The following is a 16528-nucleotide window of genomic DNA, read 5'->3' as shown; positions in this document are numbered from 1 at the left end:
TCTAAGCTTATTCTTGTAGCATTTCGGTATCTTATTCTGTTTGTTATGACATTTATGTATTATACGTCCAGTGAAATATGTTTAATGCAACTATTGCATGATGTCTACGGAGGAATTATGTTCCATATTCTCTGGACATTTGCCAGTTTTACATGTTTGTGTCAGGACACATCTGCCCACAGAGGGACTGTCGCTCGCAAAGTGGGACAGGTGGTAATCTTGGTCGACGGTATGGATCATACTGTTCCTTTCGGCCTACATGTGTCCATGTTGTTATGGCTTGTTTATATGCTCCTTCTGTTTCGTTTACATGCGTATGCTATTTCCTATCACATTTGGTATGTGAAATACGGACATACCTTTTGTATGTGACTATTACATGGCTTGTGGGATATGATTCAGACATACGGTCACTACCTATATCTACATTTCTCCTTGTGTATTTTGTTATGGACACATCTGCACAGCTATGTTCCCTCCCTCAAATTATGGGTCGGATGGTGACCCTCTCCGTTGGACTGGATGTACCTACTGGCAGCACGCTAACATCTGATACGTTTCACTTCCACATGGTATAGCTATCAACACTACGTTGGATTACAGGCACATGATTTTCCTATCATTTGTTCATGGGTAGGGACCCATTATTCCCTACTGTGCATTTGTGTTTGACTCTTCATTTTCTGTTCGCAGGGACTCTGCTTTGCATACATTTCAATCTCCACGGACATTGATAGGTACGATTACTATTGCTGGCGGAATATAATATTCAGCAGTTTAGGTTGCTCCTCGAAAGCCGACATTGACATGCCTCCCTGCGCAACTTCGATACGCCCCTTGCACTCGCGCACGTTTCCTATGCACGTGGCTGTGGCAGCTGCGCGCCTTCATTAATATGCATATGGCGCGTCTACTCCACATCTATGCCGCACGGCCGGTGCAACCCTTACGCCGGACTTGCGCCAAGCTTCATGAATCCGGGGGATCTTTTCCTAATAGAGAAAAGAGGAACAGACAGCTTGGAGAAGCCAATGATCCAGGAACAGAACAGCAAGTGAAGAACAGCAAGAACAAATGGAAGAAACCTACCACCTTCTGCCTCCCCACTAGCCCTACTATATGTGCATGTGAAGAGAAATGTGAGGACAATATATGTTAAATTCTAGCTAAACCCTGCAAGAGGGAATTTTATAACCTCACACAAGAAGAACTGTCAACTCTAAAATGACTCTGTGAAGGCAAGATAGGAAGGATTATGAAAGCAGGTAAGAGGGTGGCATTTTCATCACAGACATTGAGATACACAATCAAACAATTGATGAGATGCTAAGAAATCAGTATTTATACAAGAAAGTGGATATTGAGCAAGTCACAAATCCTAACAAGGTTTTTGACATCAAACTGGCTAAGCTTAAGTAGGAAGACTTCTAGATGATTATTTGTTCACCTTTCTGACAGTCCCCCATTCAGTATACAGCAATTTTTTGGCCCAGTGGTATTGCCCAGTGATAGCAGAAGGTATTTCAATCACTGAGCCATTATCCATGTATATGGAATTTAAGATTAAAGAGCTTGTAAGGAGTGCTCCCTTCTTCATTTTGGACTCACTGAATTTCTTGAAAGAATTTAAGAAAGATGATACTAGTCATGAATGACATGGAGACCCTATACACTGTTCTTCCGCATAACTACTGTACTGATGTTGTGAAGGGGTACATGGGCTCAAGGACCAACATCAACCATAGAGAAATTAATGCTATTAAAAATATGCTGGACATCATATTCACCAACAACTACTTTTACTTCGGTCAGATATGGTGCAAATGGACAAGCTATGGGAGCTGCTATAGCCTCCAGCTTAACCAAGATTGCATTGACTGGATGGGAGAAAATGCCATCTTTTCCTCAAAGTTCTGTCAACACATGAATTGTTGCTATCATTTTATAGATATCTTTATCACATGGAAAGGCGCCCTGGACGGACAAGCTACACAGAGATTTTACACTTCACCACCAGTATAATTATGATAAGATGACATTAAGACATAAATTAGGATTAGAGTTAGCATGCATTACAAAGCTGGAGCAGGAAGATAAATACCCCTACTCTTCTATAGTAATGCCTGCTAACCTTGCCCCTGCACCTAATCCAAACATGCATCGTAACTTAAAAAATCCCTTCTCATAACACTACCACTATTCAGACAAATTTAAACTGAATATGGTCTTATTATAGGTAGTGCACTGAAAGATGAAATTTGTTTCATTATAATATGTACTTAGTGTTGGTGTCAGTTGTTCAATTTAATGAATGTTCAACATGTGGTCAATATTTTGATGTTGGCCAAGTAACACGTTAACCATTAATTGTATAATTATATATTTCTCTATATATTTATATATACATGCTTACATCTACATATCTATATATAAATGTATATACAGATAATTACATATAAATATAGATATAGAATACATATACTCAGCAACTGAGCATTGATCCGACTAACTATTGAGTACAATGCTCCATTGAGTATGTACCTCACTAAACATATCAAACAAATAGAAAGACCCCAATGATTCTTTACCAAAAAAGATCACAGCCCTAAAGCTACTGACTTATCAAAAGAGTTTGAAAGCTCTGTCCCTTTATTCAGTGTCTTATAGCCTTTTAAAGGGTGATCTCTTTCTTGTTTACTGTTTTATTAGAAGGATTCAGATTATTTCATCAAAAGCCCCAAGTACTGACTTTCAAAACAGTAAGCCTGTAACACTCACATGGCAACACACACATACACACACACACACACACACACACACACACACACACACACACACACACACACACACACACACACACACATCCACACACATGCACACACACACACACACACACACACACACACACACACACACACACACACACACACACACACACACATATGTACACACACTCACACAAATCTATACTAACTCCAAGATTGCATTCCAGTGATAAAAGGGCCAGTTCCTGCTGAGTTGTCTTTTTTCAGTACTTTTCCATTTTGATTTTACCAGCTCACTGATTCACCAGTTGATATCCTGGCCTATTGATACATTGAAGTAGGCCACATTATACATCTGGTTTTTCTGGACCTCCTGTATTTCTGAAGTCGAATGGCTCAATCAGTGATAGAACCAGGAACCTTAATCTTCATCAACAGATAAACAAAATACAGTGGAAGAACAGATTTATAACCCAGAGACTTCCAAATGGTTGGAATATACTTCTCCTGCACATTAACAGTACAACTCATTATCTTCATTTAAACACAACCTGGACAATTGTATGCGTACCCACAAATATACTCCAGGATTGGCTGGTACTGCCTTCCTGGAGCAAAGAGGTGCAGGCTGAGGGAGGGTATTGGCAGGGTGCAACTGGTCATAAGATTTAATCACCTTGGAATATCGTATCTATATTATATTATCGCATACTTACAAAAGCGAACGATAATTAATCGACCCTATGTAAGCGAAAGCTTACAATGTCGAAAACCTAAGAACAGCATTTTTTTCCAAGGGAAAAAAATCGCTGTTCCAAAAAAAAATTAAAAAACAAAACCTTTAAAACATTACATGCCCCCGACACCCCCTCTACTTAAATATACCAACTCCAAGATTACACTACAGGGCTGACAACGGCAAAGTAATGGAAGTGGCCAAGCAAATTCATTCCCAGGGAAAGAATTCTCTTAAAAGCCACTTCGCTATTTTGCCTTTTCGTTCTTTTATGTTCACTCAAGACACATTCGACAAAATCCATCTGCGATCACATAATAGGAACCCAGAATATCAATGAATCTATGAATCTATAAATTATCTTCATCATATAACCATACATTATCTTTGTTATCTCCTTAACCTTGATTTCTTTCCATAACCTTGGAGTCTTTCCCCAGATTTTGTTACTCTTTTTACATCATGATAAAATCTTCTCTGATCTTCTTCCTTATATACAAAGTAGTCTCTTTCTTTATATTGCTCCCTATTGAGATGTTGGCATTCAAAATGCCGAGTGCTGAAAATCTGAAAAAAGGCTGAAAAACCAGCAAGACTGAATCTTGAAAATTCACTTCCCTTAAAACTTTTTTTTTTTTGCAGGGGCAGCATGCCTGCACCCCTATGTAGGGACAAATCCTCCAGACCCTCAAACTTATATATACCAACTCTGAGATTGTCATACTTTGGATAAAATGGAATATTCTGAGAAATGGCATCTTGAACTTTAGATATGTTAGTCTGATCTTTTGGCCTTTCAATCTCCCGAGTTCAGAACTCAGTCTAGTGGGTCCCACCATTTAAAATGTTTTTCTCTATACTGTTTGTACCTCATTAATATTTCCACTGATAGCCTCCCTAATATTAATCTCCATAAGAAATTTTTACATTCATTAACACACTGAAATCTTTTCCCTCACCTCAATATATTATCCTTAATATTTGCACTCCCTACAGATCAGCTGAATTAAACTTTGCATTATGTTTCTATGCCATTCCTCTCTGGACTTTGTAAATTTGTCCTAACCTATTTGCCATTCCTTCATCTTAGTTTCTATACCTCCTTCCTTTTCTTTTTTTTTCCATAATAAATTTTTATTGAAATATATTTTCCAAAAACATTACAAAAATACAATAAACATCACACACATAATACACTATAACTACTACAAACCATTTATACAATATCTACATGAAATGCTTCCTATATTTAATATATTCCTAAAATCAGTATCATGCTAATATAATATTGAAGACCTTTTCCCATATTTTCGGGTTATTAATATTTTTGTTAGTTTGTTTCAGAAGTAATTTATGTGCTAGTATATGCTTTATAGCCACAAGCTTAAAATTATTCCATGATGTCTTATGTGGTTCTAGCCAATTTGTGGCTATATAGAGTTTCATCAGCAAAAAATATTCATACAAATAATAGTTTGCGATCTGGAAAGCTCTCTTGGAGGAATGTGTAGAATCATAAATTCCCATGACAGTGTAGAACTTTGATAACCCATCTTTTGCAGTTGTACTTTAAGAGAGTTCCAAAGTTTATATACGCATTTACAACTCCAGAACATATGAAGAAGATCCGCTGTTTGATCTGCACAGTATGGACAAATTGGAGAATTCCTAGGGTTAAATTTATGTAATCTAAGATGTGTGTAATATGCATTGTTCCAAATCATCAATTGCGTGTACATCAGTTTTTGAAAAGAAACTGATTTCCTAGTTATATCAATTGCTTTTAATATCTGATTGTCTGTTACTGTTACTTTTTACCCAATACTCTGAAAGCAAAATTTTGTCCTGAAATTTCAAATCCTTAATTAATTTATATGCAGTTGCTATAAATTTAGTGTCTTGTTGGATAGCTTGCCACAATTCAGAGCACTTATCCACAAATCCGGCTGCAGGTTTAAAGTTCCTAAAGTAGCTCAAGGCAAGTTCTTTAACTTGTCTCATTATAACAATGTAACTTCTAGGTAGATTCATTTCCTGTCTAATTTGTAAAGCCGATAAGTCAAGTTTATTAAAAACATCAAATAGAGTCAGATTAAGTATTAATGGAAATTTGCTGAGATCGATCAGCTGATTATTTAGTTTAAAATTAGGATTCCTGTGGTGGAAAGGTTGAAGAACCATCATATATTGCAATAAATCTACGGACTGAAATAAAGTTTGCAAAGATGAGACACAGGTTATTATGTGGTCCATGACCCCATATTTTATCAGACTAATTTTGTCCATAGAGGGCAATGCTTTAGGATTTATTTTCCTATCCAAAATATGCTTATGATTCAAGACCACCCAAGTTGGTATCCATTTTGTATTCGTTACATCATAATTAGCAATTCTTAACATTTTATTAGCGTTTACAATCAAATAATATGCTTCAAAGTTTGGTAGCTCAAGTCCCCCTCTTGTTTTAGGGGTCATTAATTTCTCATAAGATATTCTAGTTCTTTTTGGGTTCCAGATAAATTTAGCTAGATCTTTATGCATTTGTTTAAAAACTGTTTTTGAAATTGATAATTGGGCAGACCTAAATATGTGTAACATTCGTGGTAGTATATTCATTTTCACTATTGATACTTTTGCTAATACCGGTGGTTTTAAATTCTTCCATCTGTCACAATCAGCTATTATGTGTTCCCATACTCGTTTAACATTATTGTTATAAAAGTCCTTATTATCCGTAGAGAAGTTGATACCCAAATATTTAATATTTTCTTTACATGTTAACTTCCCCATCAGGGCCATTAGTGAAAAAGGTTTTGGGGTTCTTAATGGGAAGATACCTCCTTCCTTTTCTATCTGTTTATTTCTTTTGATTCCTTTTTTCTGTAATTAAGCTCCATATATATTACTTAAAAGTTGCCTTACAAGTGATTCAGTCCCATTTTTGATTTGCTACAGCATCCAAAATAAGTGTAAAGAATGTACGAAAAATAGGACTTTTTAACCCTAAGTCTCCTCTTGTGTCTTAACTATACAAAATCCCTTCTTGATGGTGTTTAAAGGAGAACCACAAATATGCTAAAATAAAGTTCTAATACTTTTCTTTCCAACTTACTTGGTAATGTACACCAGACCAGTATATATAAACTTTCCTAGGAATGTAAGAAATATACTTTTTTTCTAAAAATATAAATTAAACATTTTCTACAATTGTATTAAGTCTTGTAAATCCTGAAGTACACCTTCCCATTGTGCATCCCTAATTATTTCTCCCCATAGTTTATACCTAAGACCATACTTTCTTTCATATTAAAGTAAATACCACTGATTCTAATTATATTCCCATGTGCTCTTTTTTTTCTTTAGTAATACTCCTAATAATAATAATAATAATAATAGTCCTACTTTCTAGAATATCAAATAAATACTCTATAACACAGTTTTTGTTCTATCCTATATTTACTAAACCATCAGCACAGTTCATTTTCAAAGGAATATCGATTTCCCCCAAATATTACTCTTCACTTCCACTCTTGATTCAGTCTTCATATATTTTAAGCTTTGTGTTTTTAGTTATACAAGATCTTGCTCAGGTTTTAATTTTACAAAATAAATTAAAGTAAAACAGTAATAAAAATAATGCTGGTACACTGCAGTATATCTGATTATTTAGTAGGGCAGTATTATATATTTATTTGTTTATTGAAAATTATTTGCTGGGAACGTTTGACTGGGCAAAAACCCCTTTATCAGATGAAGCCTGGAGAGAAAAGCTCTGTCATATTAAATGTTTAAGATATTTGTAAAAATACAGATTTTTTTTAATTTTTCAGTATACAGCACTGGCAATTAACAGAATCATATGATTATTTCATTATACAGGAATTAAATATAAAATAAAACATAATAATCAAAGAAAAGAATAATGTATAGGCATTTATACAGGTGTTTTAGTTAGAGCATTGACAAATGGCAATAGAAACAGTTGGGAATGTGTAGGAAGGTTTCATTAAAGTGTAGAGAAAGAAATGAGGGGGTAGGAGGAAAGAACAGAAGAGAAGGAAATGGAGATATTAGGTTAAGTGAAAGGGATTTAGGGTAAAATGGATAGTGGTATAGATTAAGAAACGTATCGTTAGGATACTATAAAATGAAGTATATAGCTGGATCAATCACAGGAGAGGCAAACCAGGTACCCAAGGAGACATGGAAACAGATGCAAGAGAGCATTATAAACATGTTAGATAAATGGGAAATGTTATCTCTGGCTCTATACAATAAAGTTCAAACTTAAAATCAATATTTATAGTTTCTTTAATCCTAAGTGTATAGTAAGTTTAGCTGATGCAAGAGAACATTATAAACATGTTAAATAAATTAGAAGTGCTATCTCTGGCTCTATACAATCAAGTTCAAACTTAAAAAAAATATTTATAGTTTCTTTAATTCTAATAGGATAAGCTTATCTATATGACCCAGAGATAGACTTTTAGAAACAATAAGAAAAAGAAATCACAACATGCATATAGAATAATGAAAAAAAACTTACCTGGGGATTCATAAATAACCCACCACTAATGTTAAGGGTTGTTGTAAAAAGACCCTTCCCAGGATTTAATAAAATCCATGTAGGCATAGTGTAGAGCCTACATGGAATGGTACCATCTCCATGTACACAGTTAGCCTTCAGCAGTGTGTCATGCATATTAATCATGGCATGTTGCTGAGAGAGAGAGAGAGAGAGAGAGAGATGAGGAACTTGGTTATTGGATCAGTGCAGGGAGTGTAGTGTCAACTGTGTCCGCAGATGGGTAAGACACTCCCTACACTGTCCAATTGTAGTATATCAATATATATTTTTTTAATTTAAAAAGCATGTTTGTGCAGTGCAGCATGGAGCGCAGCAATGCTAAGCATGGGCAAGTCACCTGCCAGACATCTAAAAATAGAAACCGGATGCATTTAATTATTTACTTAAATATCATGTTTACGCATAGCTGACTGAGTTTGCGCAATGCAAAGCAATGGTCAGCAGTGCTTAAAGGTAGCTCAGAGGTATATGTAAAGGTATAGCATAATTTTCCATATAGCTAAATGGGTAGAGTTATGGCCTCCTAAGCAGTAGGTGTAGGGTTTGAATACATGGAAGGAAAAGTAAGCATTTAGTTTTGAAATACAAATTATGCCAATTGTTTTTAAATTCTGCCCTGCTGCACTCTGCTAAGCTCTGCTAAGTCCTGCTAAGCAGTGCATAAACACAATAACAAATGAAAATGTTTATGCATTGCTCGGTTCTGCTTGGCCAGTTTGTGCAACACTAAGTATTGCTAAGCATACGGGTCTTCGGGTTTTCGCACTGCTCAACCAAGCTGTCCTAGTTTGCTCACTGCTAAGCAATGTGACGCATTTTTAAATGTTGCCCAATGGAGTGTAAGGGTGGGAATACAGGCTATATTAAGCCCAATAGGCGGGAATACAGCATAATCCATTGGAGTTCTGTCTCTGAAGGATACTATGGCAGGCATTGGTGAGGGTTTGCACTTTCAGGTGCAGCATTGGGGCATCCTGGAGTCCAGGGTCATGGTGGGACTCCATGTAAAAAAAACATGAGGGCCAGTTTCTGCAGGGAAGGTACCAGGCTCAGAGTGCAAGGCAGAGGCCTGAGACTGGCTGACAAGGGACCTCACCAGTGCAACTGCTATCCCCCGCACAGGTGAGCAGTGTTGGCACCACTATCATGACTTGAAGAGACATAAGGGAGATCTCATGGACATGTGGGTCCAAGAATTTCGGGCAGGGGATGCCCCACATGTATGCAAGTACTTTTACCTCTGTATCACCAATATCTAATCTGAATGTCTGCTAAACTGGTATGCATAATGGTGTTCTTCTCTCCCAACAGCTACAGAGGAGAGGGCTTGCAACCTCAAGGCACATGTGGGGCACTTGGCCAGGTTGCACCGTGAGTGTGATGAGTACAGATATATTATGTGAACTATAGTCAAATAAGCAAGAAACAAAATCCAAATATCTGGTGTAGTGCAAATAACAGAAGACCAGGAACCAAATGGAAAATGCACCAAACAAGCCTGTATATGAACTCTGTTTATTGCAGTATAAACACACCAAGATTAAGTGCTTCACATAGAAGACTTCATCAGAATAAAGTACACTGATTCAAAAAACATTTTTATACCAGTACATGTTACGTAATAGATAAGATTGAGCCAATGGTATTGTCAAAAAAAGTCACGTCAAATGGTTACATGAGCAATATTAAATACACAGGATGTTAATATTCAAGCCAGTTTAGCTTTTTACAAATAAAACACTATTATATATGAAATAAGTTCAGCATATATTTAAAAATGCAGGCACAGTAATGCATGTAAAAATGTTAAAATACTTAAAAGTGTCATAGATTTTTCTTTCAGGACTGGAAGTATTGTCAAGGAATCATTTATACCTGGTGGAAAATTAGCTGCTAGTCTGAGTTGCCAAACCAGCTCTTTTCCAGTCACCCCCCCCCCCCCCAAATCTATGTCCACAGTATCCAACATACCAAATTTAAAACCTTTAAAATTAGTGAGGGACTGCCTATATAATGCACTTGTATCCCTCTTGTTTTTATTTATTTATTTATTTCGTTATTTACATTTGTTTACAGGGGAATTCCGACTGGACGCAGGTCCTTTTTCAGTGGATGCCCGGGAAGAAAAGCTCCACTTCATGTACATGATAAATAGAGATACAAAGTTGCAGCAATAGTAAACAACATTATAGGTTGTTGGCTTTAATACAATAACAAGATATTGATTATCAACAGTATATACAGTAAATGTTGCAAGTTAAGATAGTTTCTTGTCGTTTATAATATTAGTAACAAAGTTGTTAGACAAGATTTTAAAGTATGTAAAGACACCTAGCTAATTCTGACTGTGGTTAGTAGTGGTGATAGTATAGTTGGGTTAAGAGTCTAGGTGGGGGGAGAAGGTAAGGCTGGGGGTGTTAGTCTGGATTGGAACAAGGACAAAGCCAGTGCAAATTTAAGTGGAATTTGAGTGCAGTCTTGAAAAGGCTGCTGGAAGGTAGAGTAGTTATAGAGGGTGGAAGATGTAGGGTAAGGAAATTGTTTTACCACCAGAGGCATTCCCTCACTTGTTCTAATTTTAAAGGTGTTAAACATCATATACATGCTTATAGATTCTACTTTTTAATGCCCTCTCTGATTTCCCAAAATAGAATCTGTTGCACGTATTGCATAGAGCAAGGTACACCACTCTGGTGGTAAAACAATTTCCTTTCTTAAATATAACCTTAGATGCCATCTTATTAGCTAGGTGGGTTTGAGGTGCTTTGAAAATATTAGTACATTGGGAGCACCTCCCACAAGGTATTGTACGGCAACCACCTTCTATCAGTAAATTCAGCTTGTTTTCCATAATATACTTAATATTCATGCCCACCTTGCTGATAAAAACTGGTTTATCTCCCACTGCAGGTAACACATCATTATTTACCCTAAATATACTCCAGTTCTTTTTAATATGCTTTTTACTTCATATGATATAGGACTGTATCACACTATACATGCATAGGTTCATAGGTTCATAGATTAGTACTAGGCTAAGTGCCCTTGTGGGCCATTGTAAGCCTAGCCAATTACCCCTTGTGAGAATCAAACCCTGCACCTTGTATCTGTAAGGTAAACACCTTAACCATTATGCCAGCCTCCCACCTCCATGCTCATAAATCTTCATTTCACCAGGATCTGTGGGGGCTATATTAGTTAATGGGTGGTTTCCTAACAGGGGCTTATATTTTTTCCCTACCCTGTGTAAACCTCCTTGATAATTTTTTCCACCATCTGTTTGGGGTATCCCCTTTCTAAAAACAGATCTCTTAATGTGAAAAATTCCTGCCTCACATCACTCAATTCTGAAGTCATGCATGCAATTCTTATAGCCTGTCCTTTGACTAAGCTCTTTTTCTGTGAAAGTGGGTGGTTGCTCGTATGATGAATGTAGGAATTACAAGAAGTACTCTTACAAAATATGTTAGATTTGAAACCTGGAGTTTATGGGAAATTGCTGTGTCCAAGTAATGTATACCTCTAGTGTTGTAGCTATAAGTAAATTCCAAAAATGAAGTAGTTTTGTTCAAGTGGTTAATAAAGCCAGGGATATCTTCCACTTTCCCTTTCACAAAATAAAGATGTCATCCAAAAACCTGCAATATAACTAGATGTTGTTCCACAATTCTTTGTAGAATACATATTTTAATTCCCAGACTAATTATACTATATTTGCATATGTAGGGGCGCAGGCAACCCCCATGGCAACTCCTCTTGTTTGTTGGAAATATTGGCCCTCAAAGAATATAAAATTATTTTGTAAGATAAGTGCCATCATTTCACACACCAGGTTTACTTTATCGTGATTCAAGGTGGAATATGTAAAGAGTGTCTCTTAAATTATTCTAGTCCTTCTTGCTTAGGAATACAGGAAAAAAATCTTTCACATCAATGGTTAAAAATACCAAATCACTGCCTATAGATTTTGTTTAAGCTGTCCTAGAAAATTCCAGGAATCCTTAACTAGATGTACTGCTCTCTCTCTACTATATGCTTAGTCATTTTATCTACAAACAGTGCCAGATTATGTGTTTTGGAGCCACTGGCAGCAACAATGGGTCTAAAAGGTGGCTCAATGATGCTTTTGTGTATTTTTGGGATGCCGAATATGACCAGCACCTTAGGATAGGAATTAGCAAGAAAATTAAGGAGGTCATTAGTAATATGTTTGTCCTGGACATATTCTTCTAAATAACTGTCAATACGTTGAGATGCAATATTTATTTGGTTCTTTGAAACCTGTGCGTAGTTCTCTTCATTAAATAGAATATTCTGCATAATGTTGGAATAATCCTCTGAATTGAATATTACTATACCACCTCCCTTGTCAGGGGTCATGATATACAGTCCCTTGTCCCCCATCAGTTGATTAGTGATAATTCTTTCATCAGAACTTAAGTTGGCAAGCAAGAAAGAGTAAAGCTTTAACTGCAATTAGATATGTACAGTAAAGATTGTATTGCAATGAAGGGGGACTTAGAGGTGTACTGCAATAAGTTAATACTGCCAACTGTAGTGCAATAAGCAGGGAAGAGTAAAGCAATAACTGTAACAAAATATTTACAATAAAGTTTCTAGTGTAATAAGTGTGGAATTAGAGCTGTATTACAACACCTGCATAATCACAACTGTTGTGCAATGTCTGTTTGTGTCTTTCGGCTTTTCCCGGTTAGGGGTCGCCACAGCGGAACTCCATTCCGCTAATGATTGGCAGTAGATTTTTACGTAATGGCTTGCCGGGCCTAATGCACAGCCTTCAATGAAGGAATGCCCATTCACGCATGTCGCTACACAGAAGACGCTCTAACTGAGAATCAAACAGGCAACGTCTAACTGTGAGGCGACAACTGTTGTGCAATAACAACTCAAAATTATTCCAGGAACTGCATGAAGGTATGTCCAATAAAGTCTATTATGCAATAAGTGTGGAAGTAGAACTGTTTTGCAAGAAAAGAATTATGGCAACTGTTGTGCAAGCACACATCAACCAATACCAATAACACCAATGTACATTGTGTACATCAAGAATGTCTTGTTTTAACCATTGCAGTTGAGCTATATGTATTCAGGCTGTGAGTTAAGGTGCTGTAGTCAAGTATAACAGTGTAATAGCTGTAGACTACAAATATAATGGCTGCCAAATGAATTGTTTAACACATATAGTACCGGTCAAGGCTGATTCTAGGCCACTATTGTTCGAATAATGCTCTGTCATCTACAAATAGCAGGTAAGCAAGGTATATGGGTGAGGCAGCCCATACCATGATCTGATATTGTTTGTTGACTCCACAGATATTTAAACCCACTAACAATATTCTGAAGATAGGTGAAGGCTGCCAGCCTAGCTCGATAGAATTTGTAAATAATTCTGTCATTTGTAAATATTAATATAAGCCACAGGCTTGTTCTCTTAAATGTGAAAAGACTGTATTGGATGTTGAACTGAAAGAAATGTAACAACACTGCACTCTACTGTAAGAAAGCTGATAAGGGCTCGGAGCTGAGATGTCTGGATGAACGAATTCTGGCTATTGTTTTAAGACCAGAGTTAATTGCAAGAATTTGCATGTATAATTTCTTTTATTGCTCTGGCTTCCTGACCAGCTGCAAAGGACAACTGCACCCTCAGACTCAAAAAACATATTTATTTCATCATGGTTTGGTGTTTCCGACATTTTAACAGCACTCTGGGACTATTTAGAGCTTTTTAGATATTTTTATACTCACCCACACTCAACTTATCTCAGCCACTCATGCTCAACTCACCACCCACCCACACTCACTCACCACCCACACTCACTCACTCACCACCCACACTCACTCACTCACTCACCACCCACACTCACCACCCACACTCACTCACCACCCACACTCACTCACCACCCACCACACTCACCCACCACACTTCACTCACTCACCCACACTCACCCACACTCACTCACCACCCACCACCCTCACCACTCACCACACTCACTCATCCACCACACTCACCCTCACCCACCACACTCACCCTCACCCACCACACCTCACTCATCCTCACTCACTCACCACACTCACCCACCCACACACCCCTCACTCAATCACCCACCCACACTCACCCACCCACACTCACTCACCATTCACCCACCCACCCACATTCAACTCACTCACCCACACTCACTCACTCACCCACACTCACCCACACTCACTCATCACTCACCCACCACTTTCAACTCACCCACCCACACTCAACTCACTCACCCACACTCAACCACTTACTCACCCACCCACACTCACTCACCACCCACTCTCAATCACTCACCACCCACACTCATTCACCACCCACACTCACCCACTCACACTCACTCAACCACTCACTCACCCACACTCAACCACTCACTCACCCACCCACACTGACTCACCACCCACACGGACTCACTCACCACCCACACTCACCCACCCACACTCACCTACACTCACTCACCCACACTCACTCACCCACACTCACTCACTCAGCCACACTCACTCACCCCTCACCCACACTCACTGATCCAAATTCAACACACACACTCACACTCAACTCACTCACCCACACTCAACCACTCACTCACCACCCACACTGACTCACTCACCACCCACACTCACCCACCCACACTCACCTACACTCACTCACCCACACCCACTCACCACACTCACCCACACTCACTCACCACACTCACCCACACTCGCTCACCCACCCACCACTCACCACTCACCACTCACCACTCACCACACTCACTCACCACTCACCACACACACCCTCACCCACCACACTCACTCAGCACACTCACTCACCCACCACACTCACTCACCCACCACTCACCCACCACACTCACTCAACTCACACACCACATTCAGTCAACTCACACACTCACCCTTTCACACACTCACCCCTTCACACACATAACCACAAGTTTGTTTGGCAACACCAAGAATGACCCCAGGCCTTTGTCCGAGGAATGCACGAGTAATTATGTACTTTGGCTGTGCAGACATCAGAAACAGAGACACATGCCTATACAGATCTTACACATCAAGCCACCCCATTCAAATTTTACATGAAATGCACCCATTGAACAGTTTTCCACCTACAACATTATTAAAGTACTTTAATCCAACACTAGTAAACCTGTCCACAGTTTCAGCTTCTACAGCACAGTCCAATAAACTGTCTACTGTACAATAGTGTTAACACAGGAATTTCCAATTCTTATCAGCATAACCGCATACACAATCTTCCACCTTAGACCTTTCATGAAGGATGTTTTATTTTTAAACTATTTTTATTTTTAAACTTTCCTCCTTCCCACTTTAGGGGTCTTACATAAATCCCAGCAAAAATGAGACCTATAAACTGCAATCACCCTGATCCAAATCCATCCAAACATGGCTGCAAAACTAAAGGTGTTATGGTTTTGAGGGGAGGGTTAAGCAACCATGCCCACACCACCTGGGAACAATCAAATTCTTCCTGTCTTTATAACTGCACAGTTCCACAACCACAAGAAAAAAATTACCCAGCAAATACACACCAGTACCTACAGGAATTAAGTGACAATTCAACACTAAATCATAAATCATAAAACAGATTTTACCAATTCAGTATATGAAGACCATACCAGTATACAGTGTATTTAAAGTTACATCTAACTACCAGATTGTGTTGGGACAGCTTTAGTGATAAAAGTGGTCTTGTAAAATTCAGCAGATACTGGCAGAGTTCCCTTTATCACACAAACGTGCACACACTTGCCCCTTATCACACAGATGCACACACACTTGCCCCTTATCACACAGATGCAAAGTTTGTTTGGCAACAGCTAAAATGACCCAAGGGCTTCTTCCGTCTGATAGCAGTCTGTTAGCCATAGGTTCATAGGTTGGTACTAGGCTATCAGCCTTAGGGCCTAGACAAGCCTAGCCATAACAATTCCCTGGCTATTACATCCCACATTATTTTCTACCCTGGACCCCTGTCTAGCAGGGTGAGTGACGTGATCCCCAGGGTTAATTTCCTTTCTCCCATCCAATCGTCAATGTTCCATTTGAAGAGGGGCAAAGAGGTAGTCTGCTTGACATGTATGGGCAGTCTATTCCAAAGTCTGGGCAGTCTCTGTGTCAGGAACCTATCCCTCCAGCATTTAATTGTTTATTGTGATGACAATGTTTAGATCCCTGGAGCGTGTAGCTCTGAGGGATTGGAATTTCTTTAAGTGTAGCATGTCCAACAGCTCTGGGTTTGACATGGCCTTGTATGTTAAGCAGAGATTGCCTCTGAGTAGACTATATGTGACAAAGTATAGGTGGAGTTTAAGGCTTTCAGCATAGGGCATCTGCTTTAGGACTGTGATTCTTTTAGTGAGGTATTTCTGCAGCCTT

The sequence above is a fragment of the Protopterus annectens genome, chromosome 1.part1 (assembly GCF_019279795.1).
Source record: "Protopterus annectens isolate FY-2018-M chromosome 1.part1, PAN1.0, whole genome shotgun sequence".
Classification (NCBI taxonomy): Eukaryota; Metazoa; Chordata; order Ceratodontiformes; family Protopteridae; genus Protopterus; species Protopterus annectens.
Note: the sequence above shows the minus strand (reverse complement) of the source record.